The 15,189-nt window shown below is 38.3% G+C and overlaps 1 protein-coding gene across 2 annotated transcripts in view; it reads right to left on the bottom strand.

Moving 5' to 3' along the window:
* Positions 1-13,586, bottom strand: part of LOC134846552 (centrosomal protein of 41 kDa-like) — a 604,453-nt gene extending 590,867 nt beyond the window's left edge. Inside the window, exon 1 of one of the 2 annotated variants that reach the window (XM_063863934.1) lies at positions 13,541-13,586. The gene's annotated coding sequence lies outside the window, so the exon portion shown is untranslated. The remainder of the gene's footprint in view (positions 1-13,540) is intronic. The other variant, XM_063863937.1, reaches the window with a different exon arrangement.
* Positions 13,587-15,189: the final 1,603 nt, after the last annotated feature.

The following is a 15,189-nucleotide window of genomic DNA, read 5'->3' as shown; positions in this document are numbered from 1 at the left end:
CTCTAAAGGTGAATGGAGGGATGTGGTCTGCAGCAATAGTGGATAATCGAAAATATCATGGTAACCGAGGTCAGAAGTTCGAAGTCAGAAGTCCCTCCGTCAGCACATTATCCAGTCAAGATCCTAGGAATTTTCTAGATATGGAAGAATAAATTATAATGTTAGTAGAAGTGAAGACAGAATCAGATGTTTGGGGGATGGAGCCAACCCAGGTTGAGAAAAGTCACACCTGCACAGAATAAACCGGAGTTGAAAGTGATTCAAAAAGATTGACCTGATATGAGGCTACGGGTCTATCAGATACTTATTTAAAGCTGCACTTTTGTTCCCTTGGCTCTTTATCGAAAACTTTATTCGAAAGCAGTTTTAGTATTATTGATGCAGAGTACACTGGTAGCGTTCGCAGCCTGAATTGCAAGATTCTCTGCTTAAAAAAATTACTTACCCTGGGTTCCTCGGTAGATTTGCGCAAATTTTTACAAAGCTTAAACTGAAAAATTTCAGTGCTAGAACTAGCGGCACCCTGAACTTCATAATTTTTTTGTTAAAAAATTAATCTATCACTAATTAAATCTCTATTTTTGTCAGGTTTTTGATCTTCCACCTAGGCTGCGCCCACTCCAGGGTTAGAAACCGAGCCTGCGTTTTTTGTACTAGGGGTTTGGGAGTCAACTACCACTACATCCCACAGTAGCTGCCTAGAAACAGCCCATGGGACGAGCGTCAAGTCATCTGGTCGCTTCGGATCTATCCTAGGGAGGTGTCGTGTCTCTAAAAAAGAAAGAATGTGAGTGGAGGCGAGTTTTTGCTTTATAAGGGCATTCAAATTTGAACGTCTATAGTAAGTTCCTGCACGTTTGAGACAAAATAGGCCATGCCATCCATCTTCGGTTAAATTTTTCCGCAAACGCATCTAAGTTGTTTAAGAATTTTTGAACCTAGGCGGAGTTCAATTGCTATTCTAAGCTGCAAAATTGGTAATTTCAATCTTAGATTTTTACACAGTATGATGTTCAACCATTGCGATCCGAACTTATTCTGTCCAGCACTGAAACTTTTTACATCAGTAGGTTCTGAATTCAAAATCATTTGAGAAATTACTTTATCAAAAATGAACTCCGTCCAATTTTTTGGGCTTTCGTTTTCGGAGCTACTTCACATTTTGCTGATTCAAGCCAAAGTTCTAACGGATCATTATTTGTTCCATCCACGTGTTCAAAACCAAAAAATTCGTTTGAGGTAGCTTTCGCTCCTACTGCTGAGATTAAAAAAGTGGGTAATGCTAGTAGGCGAGCGCAAGAAATACTCAAGCCACTCATTCAATTTTCTATTTGTTAGCTTACAATAAGAGTTTCTTAAAATTCGACGTTTTTTTCTCTAAAAATTTATTTTGCAAGAAAAAGGACTGTTCCAGCTCAGTTTGTTTTCATTCAGCAGTTCTTGGCAACACAATTTGTCTTTTGAGCACTCGAACATTAGAAATGGCTGTTTCTGCATAAGTATCTAGCACTAAGTCATTACCATTTGAAGCTTTATTTCACATTAACACACATAATTAATCGAAACCTCTGGAATTTCGTAGAATTGCAACGAGTTATATTGACATATTTAATTTGATACCAATTCGAACAACAATCCCGGGAATCCAATTTAAAAGTCCTGAAGATTTTAAGCTTTCTTTGCTTGTACACGACGCATTGTTTTTTTTTTCTCTCATCTTGACGGCTCGGTATAAGGGTAAAAAATGGAATTTGACTGGACACAAATGGACCGAATTGAATCATAATAACAGGTTTGCGACTATACAGATGAACGAAAAGTTATTATAAGTTTAATTGAAGAAAAATATGAAAACTGTAGAACTCGCTGATAAGGAAAAATCTCAACCGGAGCTCCGAAGGTCCAGCAGTGCACCACCAGATTTCCCAGACTTTAAACTCCTTTGTCCAGACCGAGGACCTTGTTGTCAGACCTCTCTCTAAAATCCCTCAAATGGCGCTTTACAAACAGGCACAAGCATCAAACATATCTTATCTATTGAAAAAAATATCATAACAATTAAGCTTACTTACATCAGATGAAGGGTATATCCTTCATCCGAAGTAAAAAACGTTTCATCATCGTTAACACTAAACTGATGCAGGCTCGCAAAAGATTAATATGCGTTAGATCATGATCTAGCCGAGACAACTTTGGAAACTCGGGAACCGATAACTACTAGCTAGCCCATTTTAATTAGTTTCTGCTCGAACGTTTGTGGGTTTGTTTCCGCTTCATAAATTTGTTCCGCTGCGAACTGAAAGTTCAAATCTTATGCTTCGCATTTTTTATTAGAGTTTCCGTGTTGTTGAATGTAGTTTCAGGGAGTGCTCTTTTAGCCTGATTGTTGTAATAGCCTTTTTGGATGGATGAGGTTTGTTTGATTTTTGTGCCTGTTTGTAAAGCGCCCTTTGAGGTCTAGTCAAAGAGGTCTCTGGTCTGGAGAAAAGAGTTCCTAGCGTGGGGAGTCTGGTGCTAAGCCGCTGGACCTCCTGAGCTCGGGTGAGATTGTTCCTTAGCAGTGAGTTTTATAGACTTTATATTTTTCTTTAAATTAAGTTTCTAATTTTTTTTCTTCATCTATAAAACTCCAACTCTGTTATTTTGGGCTATTTCACTCTTCTTGTGTCCAGTTAAATTTCTTTTTCTCTTTTTACACCGCGCCGTCAAGATGAGGACAAGAAATTTATAAATAAAGAATGCTTGAAATCTTCATGACTTTTAATTTGGATTAGAACTAATTCTTGTTCTAATTGGTATCAAATCAATTGTGTAAAAAATTTTTAAAGCAAATTTACGAATACCCATGGGTTTCAATGTCCTCTGTGTGATAAAATGATATCTGTCAGTATTACTTCAATTGGTAATGACTTAGTGCTAAATGATTATATAAGTACCGCCATTTCCAAGGGTTGTATGCTCAACAGGTTACCCAAAAAACGTGGCGGGTTTCCTAGGCAGAAAATCTTTTGGATAAAATGAATGATATTTTCTACAATCTAGAAAATGTTTCTTACTGGCTAGTTTAACTTGAGCAACCCAAAAAAAGTGGTCTGCACAAACGACAACTAAGAGCTCTCTAATAAATTAGGAGCTCTGTCAAAGGTCAAGCCCTCCGCAGACAGATCTAGAGCACAGAATAAAGCTAAACAACAGCAAGCTCGACGAGGGAAAATAGAGAAACGAATATAGCTGGCCGCTTCAGATGACAAGATTGCACCATTTTCGATCCTTAATTATGAAAATTTGGTACTTAAACACCCAAGAGAGCTGATGTAAATGCCCAAACCCGGAAAACGTCGATAGATTCTTCATAGCTGAATTTGATATGTATAAACCAAAACTAATTTAATTTTTCCAAAAGGTTCGGGAGCCGGTCCGAACAAGTTCTTAAAGTTCTTATCAGGAAATCAAACGATAATACGGAGCTCAAATTCTTGAAATTGCCTACTAAGCTCCTTAACCTTATAGGTGAAAGTGAAATATTCGAGTCGCTATGATCTTTCTTTTTGAGAGCAAAACTTATCGCCCTCATAAAAATAGATAGTCGTTTGCAAACGGTTGTCATCTGCAACACGTTCAGACGCATCGCGTCTAAATGTACAGGAAGCAAGGTTCTTGCAGAGCAAAAACTTTGTTTTGGGAGATTTCAGGTAGAATGTGGTACTAAGCGAGGAGCTGAAACTGCTGCACAATCCCTTAGAAACTTGATAGAGCGTAATGATACCCCGATATGCTCAATTTTTTAAATAGAGCTTAGTTGCATTTATTCAATTCGCTTAATAGAGAACCTAACAAGATGGTAGCGAGGCTCCACCGTTTACTGCAGACAAAATACAGACGCTAGTAAGAAAGCTTGAATTCAAAAAAACGGTTAGGTACTTAGATGATAGAAACCTAGCCGTAGAGCAAAAAATAGCGCTCCGAGACCTTAAAAGCATCCCAAAATCAGAAAAAGCTATGGCTTAAGCCTAAACACTGAAAAATAAGAGCCATGTTTTCTAGGACAGACGCAGTTCAATACAATTACTGATCAATATCAACAATTATGTTCAAAGACAAACTCAAATCCATAGATCATTTTGTATTTTGGGTTTTTTTGTAGGCAAATATTGTCGCAGAGAACTGCTAAATGAAAAAAAACTGAGCCGGAAAAAAAATTGGGGAGTTTTTTTGATAAACTGGTTGCATATTATGGTTTTTTACCTCCCAAGAAATTGCTTTAGCAAGCCAAAAACTCAAGTTATTTCATTTACAAGTCTTTGTTTTTTGCAAAGTGAACATTTGGAAAACACGATCGATTTTAAAATTTTTTTTTTGTAAACTAACAATTGAAAAAAAGAATGAGTGGCTTGGCTGTTTCTTCTGCTCCCCTTCTAGCTTTTCCGATTTTTTTAAGTCTCACCAGTAGGAGTGAAAGCTAATCTAAGTTACGTTTTTGGTTTGGAGAACGAGGTTGGAACATATACTGATGCATTAGGTTTTTGGCTGGAATCAGCAAAATGTAAAGTAATTCCGGAAAACTAAAACAAAAAAAAATCAAAACCAATAGGTTCTATTTCACGAAATTTGTCAAAAGAGTTTGAACATAGAACCTATTGATGTAAAAAAAATTCAATGTTTACCAGGATAAATTTGGATCGAATAGTTGAATGACTTAGAGGAAATAAATCAAAGATTGAATTGAACAGTTTTCTAGCTTAGAATTGCAATTGAACTCCGCCTAGGTTCAAAATTTCACAAACAAGATAGATGCGCTTGCGGAAAGTTGTCACCGAAGATGGATGGCATGGCCTTTTTTGTCTCAAAAGTGCAGAAACTTACTCTATGCATTCAAATTTGAATGCCCTTATAAAGCAAAGTCTCGCCTCCACTCGCAAGTCTGTCTTTTTTAGAGACACGACACCTCCCTAGGATAGATCAGAAGCGACCAGATGATTTGACGCGCGTCCCATGGGCTGTTTCTAGGCAGCTACTGTGGGATGTAGTGGTAGTTGACTCCCTAACCCCTAGTACAAAAAACGCAGGCTCGGTTTCTCACCCTGAATGGCAGCAGCCTAGGTGGAAGATCACAAACCTGACAAAAAAATAGATTGAATCAGTGATAGATTAATTTCTTAACAAATACTGAATTTCAGGGTGCCGCTGGCCATAGCAAATTTTTTCTGTTTAAGCTTCGTAAGAATTTGAGCAAGTCTACCGAGGAACCCAGGACAAGTAGTTTTATTCAGCAGAGATTTTCGCAATACAGGTTGCGAACGCTAACCGTGTACTCGGCACTATAACTGATTAATCTACTTTCGAATCTAGCTTCTTATTATCCTAGCTTCTTATCAGGTCAGTGTTTTGAGTCACTTTCAACTCCGGTCTATTCTGTAGAGGTGTTAGTTTTCTCAATCTGGTTGGCTTGATCCCCAACCATCTGACTCTCTCTTCACTTCTATCAGCATTATTCTTTACTGTTCCATATCTAGGAAATTCCTAGGCTACTGGCTGGATTTGTGATGAGGGGATTTCTGACTCTAACCTCGGTTTCTATGATATCATTATCATTATTATGAAGAATTCGCAGCGTGAACTGCAGGGATTTCTCCCTATAGTTTCCATGGATTTTGTCGACAACTGTTGCAAATTTATATGTTGATCCAAGAGCATGAAATTGAATAGTGCCAATTTCTCTTGAAATAACTCCACATCATGTCCAAAAAACAACATTTTTCAGATTTGAGCTGTTGAAGAAGTCAATGAAATTTTGTATTTGATTGATTCTGTACCCCGTACGATACCAAAAATCCTGCCGTTGAACTTCAGAGAGGATTCTAGGCAAAATAATCTACTTCGTTCTTGAGTTCTCGTTAATACTGTACATATTTTCGAAGGATATGTTGTATTTCCCATCCAGAATCTTCCGGTAGAGGAAAAGATCCTTAAGTACCTGAAAATACATAGGCGGCAGAAGATTGTTTGTAACAAGACATTCGAACTAACTCAAATTTGGGTTTATCCACAACATAAATTTTTGTTAAAGCTCTCAATTGCTTTTATATCGGATATGTTTGCTGTCCAGCATTCCGAGGCATATAAAAGAGTGGGATTTTTTGTAGCTCTGTACAGATATGATTTTGATTTCACGTTTATTAAAAAAGACGTGTTTCGCTTGAGTAGAAACAGAGTTTTCATTCCTTTTGCAATGCGGCTTTGAATATGTTCGCTCCAATTAAGATTTTCGATTATTATCAGACCGAGATCTTTTGCAGCGACAATTTTTGGAATTTTGCAGTTATTAATCGAAAATGAAAATTCAATAGGGGAATTGTATCTTGTTTGCCCATTTAACTTGCTATTAACAAAGCCCCATTTTTTCATTTTGAAGAGTAGTAAATTGGTTTCACTCCAAATTTGTAGTCGTTTGATGTCCTCTTGAAGATGAGAAAGGTCACTACCCGTTGTTGAATTTTTGCTAGTCAATTTAAGATCATCTACAAACAATAAAACCAGGGTGAAGAATATCGACGTCGGTAAGTCACTTTTATATATTAAAAATAAGAGTGGTCCAATTATAGAACCTTGCGGAACCCCAGAAGTAATTGGCATTTTACTTGATACCGATGAGTTCACTTTTACGAATTGGGTGCGACAGGATAGATAATCATGTATTAGCCAAAAGAATTCTTCAGATATTCCAAGTTTAATCAACTTCTTCAGGAGAATTTCATGCTTGATCGTGTCAAATGCCTTAGAAAAATCTAAAAGAAAGGTGAGAATGTCCGTATTACGGTCTGTGACAGAAGCATAAACTTGAGATCGATTAAAAAGGAGTCGGAGAATTGCAGACTTTGGAGGCATGAATCCATATTGACTACTTTCTGCAATGCATAAAAAAGCCTCCGCAATAGGTTTGAACATGAATCTTTCGAAAACCTTTGAACAGATATTGAGTAAAGTCACAGGTCTATAACTTTCTGCATCCTTTTTGCTTCCCAATTTAAAAATAGGAGTAATTTTACTATGTTTCCATGCTACGGGGAATTTCTTTAAGCGCTTAATATTTTGAAATACAGCAAAAAGTGATTTAGATAAAATTGGGCGGGTTAATTTGAGCAATACCGGCGGTAGCTCATCGGGCTCTCGACTCTTGTTTACTTTTGGTTGATCTAACTCGTTTCGAATGTCTTCTATACCAAAACTAACTTTTATTTTTCCGAAAATTGTTTACTTACTTGGATGGAATGATAAATAGTTTGGATCTTGTACGATCGTACTGAAAAAGCAGTTAAATTAATTAGTTTTTTCGCTATCTGATTTTGCAACAAACGATTTATAACAAATGGTTGGGGGAATTGTATCTCTCTTTAAATTTTTGAGGTACTTGAATATGGCATTCTGATTGCGCCCCTTGCTCAGGTTCTCTTCATACACAATCCTATCATTGGTTTGCATTGTTTCACAGTGATCGGTCATGGATTTGAGTTTCTGTAATTGATCTTCCGATGGGTTAATTTTCCGCCTTAGAAAAGACTTGTAAGAAGAAACCTTATTAAGGTAGTGCGAGGTTTCTGGTTTAACCCAAGGTTGAAAATTTTGTCGTTTTTGGGTCCTTCGTGGCGTATGTTGCGATATGTGGTTAAACATCCATTCGTACCAACAAGCTACATTAACGTCGACATTACTGTAACAATAGGCTTTCAAAGGAAACTGAATCATAGACGCCTTTAATCCATCATAATTGCATCGGCAATAACTATAGTAAATACAATTAATTTTTAGATATGATGGTAGAACACAGGGTACTTCAGATTTAATGGGATAATGATTTGAAAACTTTTGCATCAGATTAATGTCCTTTTTCACATTTATTATACAAACTTCATTGTTGGTAAAAAGCAGGTCAAGCGTTCCTGTTTTAGCCGTCGCAAAGGAAACTAGTTGTTTAAATTGGCACTTCACGATCATTGACGCGAGTGTGTTTTCATAGGAATTTATGCTGTCGTAAAGCCAATCAGTTTTTGGAAGATTAAAATCAGCGAGGATAACGTGATGATTCTGAAAAGTTTGTAGAAAATCTAAAAGAATTAGCATATCGTCTATTGGAATCCGGTATGAACTATTATCGGAAGGATTGTATATTAATACGAATAGGAATTTGTTCTTGCTCTTGCCCGATCCTACTTCGAACTTGTGATGTGCTAAAAGACTCAGGTAGGTTTTTATTTGATAATTCCGTATGTGGAATGTTATCTTTGACTCCAATTAAGACACCACCATGTTTTTCATTTAACCGTTCAGCGCGATAAAATTGAAAAGTGCTCAGGAACAATTTTGCATCAGAGACATCAGAATTTAACCAGGTTTCCGGTACAAGTAAAATATCAAAACCTGAGCAAGTTACAAAATTGGAAAAGAATACTTTTTTTCTTTCTGTTTAGTAGGCTTTGGCATTAAGTAACAAAACGTCATATTGCAATTTTAGTCAGTTTTCATTGTTCTCTTCTCCCTCGGGAAAAATGTATTCTTCGTCGTTTACGTACAATTTGAGATTCTTGATTTTTATGCATTTTCTGTCGATGTTTTTAGAACTTATCAATTCACACCTCTTCTTTAACAAAATTTGCTCTATCTTTCTGTCTGATGGGCTCAAGCATTTCGAAATGTATACCTTGTTTCTGAAGGTTCTCAATAAAGGCGCTTTGGCCAATATTTTTCGAACATTTTTGCACTCGGTAGCGTTACAAGGATTGATCTGGCACGATCAGTTTCTTTCTTTATAGAAACAATTCCTTTGCATTCTACTATTTGGAAATTTTCGTCTATGTGTTCAAAAATGTCATTAAATTTTTCTTTTTCATGCTCCATAATTTTTAAATTTTTGTTCTCATCTTTTTTAGGAAAAAGTTTTTTCACGCCGTCAATTTTGATTTGATTTAAATGCACATCTGAATTTTGCGGCCTGATTTCAACTTGTCTACTGACCGGGTTTAGTTGTTTTAGCTCTGTAACATCACGTTTTATTTCAGACAAAGAACCACTTTTCTCGTTTTTGTCAAAGAGTTGTTGTCTTGCCTCGCGTAGTTGTGAGACCAGCTCTCTTGTCACATAGATGATATAATCTTTCGTCATTTTCTTGAGACGAGTCTCGACCACATCACTGAATAGTAACCATTCCGGTCAGACTCCAGCTTGGATTTGCCGATGTCACCATCACTTTCCGGACGTTGTCTATTTTATTGCACATTTTCGTTTGCATTTATATCAGTGTCAGCCATTACGTAATAGATAGATAGATAGATACTTGAATTAGTTATAGAATGACATCTATAAATCATAATAAGACAACAAATTAAACTATATGTCATGAAGTCTGCGCAGCAGGCGATAAGGAAATATTTTCATTTGCCTCTCCATCTTACAGCGAGCAATAGGTGGATCACGACAGCGCAGGTTGTTTGCTGAGTAGGTAGAACGTGTCGGAACTAAATCAAACAACAGATGATCAGAACCTGTTTGGAGGATTGCATTGTAGAGTTTTTGGTCAGCTCTTCTAATAGTTGCAGATATTGGTTCATAAGTATCAGCAACGCCGAGCCTTATTGCACGTCTTTGAAACAAATTTATCTTCTCTAGATCTTTAACATTTGAACCACCCCAAGCATTAATGCCATAGTAAAGCTTTGGGAGAACAAAAGCACGATACAAAATAGCAAGTTCGTCCTTCGAATAACCGATTTTGCCAAGGCGCCAGATTGAAAAAAGTATAGAATTCGATTGTTTAACAGCTTTGTCAATATGCTTAGAAAAACCAAATTTGGAGTCAATCGTAAACCCCAGCACTTTGAGGTCATCAACAACCTCAATGCCCTCAACCATATGTATGGCATTACTGCCACTATGGTTGAAAATGATACGCATTTCCTTTGAAGATTTTTGAACATTGAGAAACAAGTTTCTTGCGTCAAATTGGTGACAGAGCGAACTAATAACTTCCCGAGCATTGTCAGCGCTATTGCAGCCAGCTACAAGAGGATTGTTATCGTCAGCATAAGTTGATAACGTGGTGGAAATATCTGAAACATCAATAGCATGGGTGGAGCAATTGTCAAGAGGCGGACCAAGGACAGTGCCCTGAGGGACACCCTGATTAGTATACAAAACAGTTGAATCCAAGCCATTGAGAGAAGTATAATGGGCTCTATTTTGCAAGAAGTTAATGATTACGTTGACAACCGCAGGATCGACTATTGGGAAAATATTCATTACTCTTTCTATCACACTCGTGTGGGAAATAGTATCAAAAGCTTTTGACATATCTAGAGAAAAGAAGCGAACATAATCATAGTTTTCACAGATATTCCAGAGATGACGTTGCAGCCTAATGAGCATACAGGAAGTAGAAGAATGTTTACGAAAACCATACTGGTTACGTGTAAGCCATCTGTTATAAGGGCCTTGCAGATAATTCTGGTAAATTAACCTTTCAAACACTCTGGACATAACAGAAGTAACAGAGACAGGCCTCAAATCCTTTGGCTGCTTTGGAGACGAAACTTTTTGCAAGGGAGATATTTTTGCAAGCTTCCAAAACTCCGGGAAAATACCTTGTTCCAAGCACAAGTTGAACATATGACAATAGATTTCGGCCAAATTGTGAGCATTGTCCTTAAAGATCCAAAACGGCAGAGCGTCTGGGCCAGTAGCGGTGCCCCTAATGCGTTTCATGGCATTAAATATTTGCAAAAGCGAAAACTGCGGACCGTCATTTGTAGTCTCCAAATGAGTAGGCTTGAATGGGCCTCCAGAAGCAGTGGAGATGCCATTATAGTACTGGTTAAGCTGCTCAGCCGAAAAAGCACAGGTGCGATCTGGGGCTATTGTATTCTTATTCAATAAAGTATTCACACGCTGCCACCAGTTTCGACCACTGGAATCAGAAAAGGCACGTTTAGTAATTAACATACGAACTTGAAGGCCGACAGCATTCGCTTCCGCAAGTTTACCTCGACGTGTATGTCGATGCTTCTTCCTTAAAAGATATTTGATGACCGGAGTCATGAAAGGTGAATCCTTTGAGCTAAGAACAACACGTTTCAATGGACAGGCGACCTTATACAGATTCAGAAGCTCGTTAGCAAGTTCCCCTAACAACACATTTGGATCGTTGTAGTTAAGAAAATAACTTAAATCATGGGTATCCAGCAAATAGTTCAAATGATTTTTGTTGGCAAATCTATGGTCACGAAAGTAAACAACCTTCTTTTCAGATTGTTCAACACCATGATAAGCAACCAAACCCATATGGTCCGTTCTCAGAGTAGACGTAAATCGTTCAATACCATTGAAATAAATTTCATCCGAACACAATATTTTGTCAAGTCTATTATTCCCGCGTGTGGGTTCCGTACAAACGTCGTAAAGACCGCAATCTAATACGAGGTCATCAGTATCCAAGTTATTGAAATCCCCACAGAGTACAATAATTGACGATGGGTTCTGCTGACAGCCACAGAATTTCATACTGATCAGAATGATGACAAGTCCACCGATCACTGACAATACCTTCACGAACAAAAATACAGACACCGCCGCCTGTGGTTTTGTTTGAGTTCAACGAACTGCGGTCTTTCCTAAATATCTTATACCCAGGAATAGCAATAAACAAATTATCAATGTCCGTGGTTAACCAAGACTCAGTTATACAGATAATATCAAATCCGTGATAACTGGCATCACACTGTAGTTCATAAATGGCATTATGTTTTTTCAATGAACGGGCATTCAGCAAACAGAGAGTAATTTTGCGGTTGGCTAGTCAAAACACATGTTCTTTGCCATCCAGGTACAATTTTAATTCTCTAACTCTCAGTTTATCCTTTGAGATACCGGTTTCGACAAGTTTATAACGTTCAGAGAGAATACGCTACTCCAATTTCTTTTCGTCAACAGTAAGCTCTCTGTGTGCCATTCTGCCAGATGACACAGCACAACCTTCCGGCGACATAAAAAAGAGTGACTAAAGGCCTTATGAACAAAAAAGTGTTGCGACGGAGGGTCAGAATGTTCTAGAATTTTTATTTTTAAAATTTCGATTGGAAGAAGAACATTTCTGAGAAATAGAAAAAAGACGGCCATTTTGAATAAAAAAGATGAAAATCAGAACCACGATATAGATTGTGAAGAACAGTTGTATCAGAGACAGAAAAACACGGAGCCTCTTATCGTGGCAAAAACACACAATAAGGACCTTAGCGACAGATATTTGTGGAGACGGAGGCTTCAGTGGGGGGAAGAAAAATACCACGGAACCCTCCCGGGACACGAAATATAGGAGATAAGAGTGTTATCTCAAGAAAATCACGGGAGCGGAGGCTTGGTCCCCCAGAGACTGTCTATGTGAAGGGACTGTATAAACTAACTTTAACAGCTGCTGTAATGTCCTAGATCTTAATTAAACACCGATATTATTTGATATTTCAGGACATGAGTAGATAGAAAAAGGAAAGGGTCAATCCATCTCCAATGGATTTAATATAAAACTGTCACACAAAAACATATAAAAATAGGTTGTTCGAGCCGTGTTTTTAATGACAATCACGTAGTCTGAGGATCCGAGACTCAGCTATGTGGTTGTGTTCGTATGTAAACGAAAGCTGATCAAAAGTCGTTTGACTGATGGCCTAAAAATGGTAACTTTTTACTTTGCCCTAGACAGACCAGAAAATCAACTGGCAAGGTCGAGACGGTGAAAAACGAGTAGAATTAAGGTAACTGACGCCTGCCAGTCGTTAATAGGTACTTTTTCTACGCTCCGTCGCTGTGTGATATTTGGGCGAATGTTACACTGGATAAGTAGATGCGATCAGAATAATCTTTCAAGATATACGATTTAGCCAGCAACTTACGAACCAGCCATGGATTCTTAAACCTCACCAGCAAGGTTCTCGGCCTGGTAGCATCAGATCGATACTTTCCCAGCCGAAAGGAATCAGTTATAGGCTCATTGACAGGCTCTCCCAAATACTCCATAACTTTTCTGACTGCTTGAATATCTGAATCCATTCTGTCATGCAATTTCTGGTTGGAAGGTTCAGGCACGCCATTTATTCTTATTCCCATTTTACTTTGATCATCAGGTGTAACAGGCGTTGCTGTGTGGCCATTTACAGTTGTCTTAGTATCAGTGGATACAATAGCTGCTTTAAGATTGATGACTTCAGTTTTGATAGATTCTAGAGAAGTTTCAACAGACTTATCTCGAATGGACGTCTTCATTGCTGTCTTGGCATCGTCAAGGCAGTTCGCACAGGCCCACATAATCCCACGAACCGATGATAGATGGTCGTAAATCTGCTGCGGGATGTCCGTACACGCCCGATGCCACCACTCGCCACATCTATCGCATTGCACTCCTTCATCTTGCTTCTTCACGGCTGCGTTGCAGGATGTACACGGTGAATTTTGAGCACTCTTCAAGCGTCCACGTGTCCCCGTCATCATAGTATATGAAACTATTTAATAAGTTTATCACAACAATTAGGCTAAGTATCAGTGGATAAACGAAACTATTTAATAAGTTTATCATAACTTTCTGCATCCTTTTTGCTTCCCGATTTTTCTGGTGGTGCATACTTTCGGCCCTCTGATTATATTAAAGTATGTTGTGACATTCGACCAGAATGGCCAAAATGCAGTCTCTGCAGAATTCGGTATTTTAGCAGCAAGCCTTCCGAATTGGCGATTTAGAACGGATAAGGACGTTATTTGAACGATTAGCCAAACGGTGAAGGCTAGAAGATTCTGGAATTCTAATTTTTAAAAATTCGAATTATGACGTCATATTTCTGAGAAACGTCAGAGACGGCCATTTTAGCTAAAATAGCAGAAAGAAACAGAACAACTTTATCTGCGATTACGAACAGTACGAAAATCGAGACTAAAAAACAACAACGAACTACCGAACAGCAGAGGACGTTCCGAGTTGCAACTATTGTGCTGTTACAATAGTTGCAAGGCCGTTGCGAGCAACGGTGAAGGGTAAAACCCAGCCTTCCGAGTTATTGTGAACTGGATATTAAGAAGCTTGATTCACCGGATTCAAGAATCCGGAAGGGTCTCGGGACGTGGACTTTTATGAACTTATATTGAATTTTAGCATCCGTCATGTCCTGACTTGAATTTAATTAAGATCTTAATTCGTTTTGACAAGAATGAGGAGCTAGAAGTAGGGGGGAAAGGGTTGATCCATCTTCGATGGAGATGATGATTTTTATCTACTGAACAAAAATAATAGTAATATGATAAGTAGTAGCCCTGTTTTTAGGAGTGACCTCGTGGTCTGGGGATACAGAGACCCAGCCATGAGCTCACTAATTTTGCATGTAATTCAGTTAATTTGAGCGTTCTGGTCGAAGCCGGAGAACAGTAACGTTTTTGTCAGCCTGATGTAAGAAAGACCACCGAAAAGTACTGGCTTGGTAGAGACGGTGAAAAACATGCAAAGCTCTGTTTAGACGCTAGCCAGTCGTCTTAAGACTTAGTTTTGTTATCCGTCGATATGTATCTTCCGGGCGAATGTTACATGTATGTTTTTATGGCGCTCCTGGGTGTTATTCTTTTTTAACATCATGATCGGCAGAACCGTTAACGAGCACTCCGCGCCGAGCGGATGCTCACATTAACGCCCTTATTAGGCCTAAACCGCCGGGGCGGAAGGGTAGTTCGGAACGCGGAGGCCTTCCGGATTGCCGTGAATAGCTTTTTAACCTAGTTAAGACCGAAAATTCACAAACCAGGAAGGGTGGGGGGATCGGCCGTCCCCTCGTCCCCTGAGCGGTTGGTGACCAAAAACACTTAAAGATATAAGTAAAACCAAACAAAAAGTAGTATAGTACCCAAGAAAAACAAAAAACATAAAAAAATAACCGAAAAAACCAAAAACAGTAAAAAAGTAAAAAATCAGTAGAAATCATCCCCCCAGACAAGATGTGATTCAACCCCCCCGTTTGTTGTTGATAGATATTTTGTTGTTACAGGCATTTATATCAGTCAGGATCGTTACGATCAATTTTGTGGCCCGTTTGTGAGGCTTGTACTGTAGGGTTATTTGAGCATTTAAGCACGTTAATGATAAATTGCGCCCAATCCGGAAGGGTCAGCTGA

The sequence above is a fragment of the Symsagittifera roscoffensis genome, chromosome 5, assembly GCF_963678635.1.
Source record: "Symsagittifera roscoffensis chromosome 5, txSymRosc1.1, whole genome shotgun sequence".
Taxonomy (NCBI): domain Eukaryota; kingdom Metazoa; phylum Xenacoelomorpha; order Acoela; family Convolutidae; genus Symsagittifera; species Symsagittifera roscoffensis.
The sequence above is the reverse complement of the archived record's forward strand: the minus strand, read 5'-3'. Positions and strand labels throughout refer to the sequence as shown.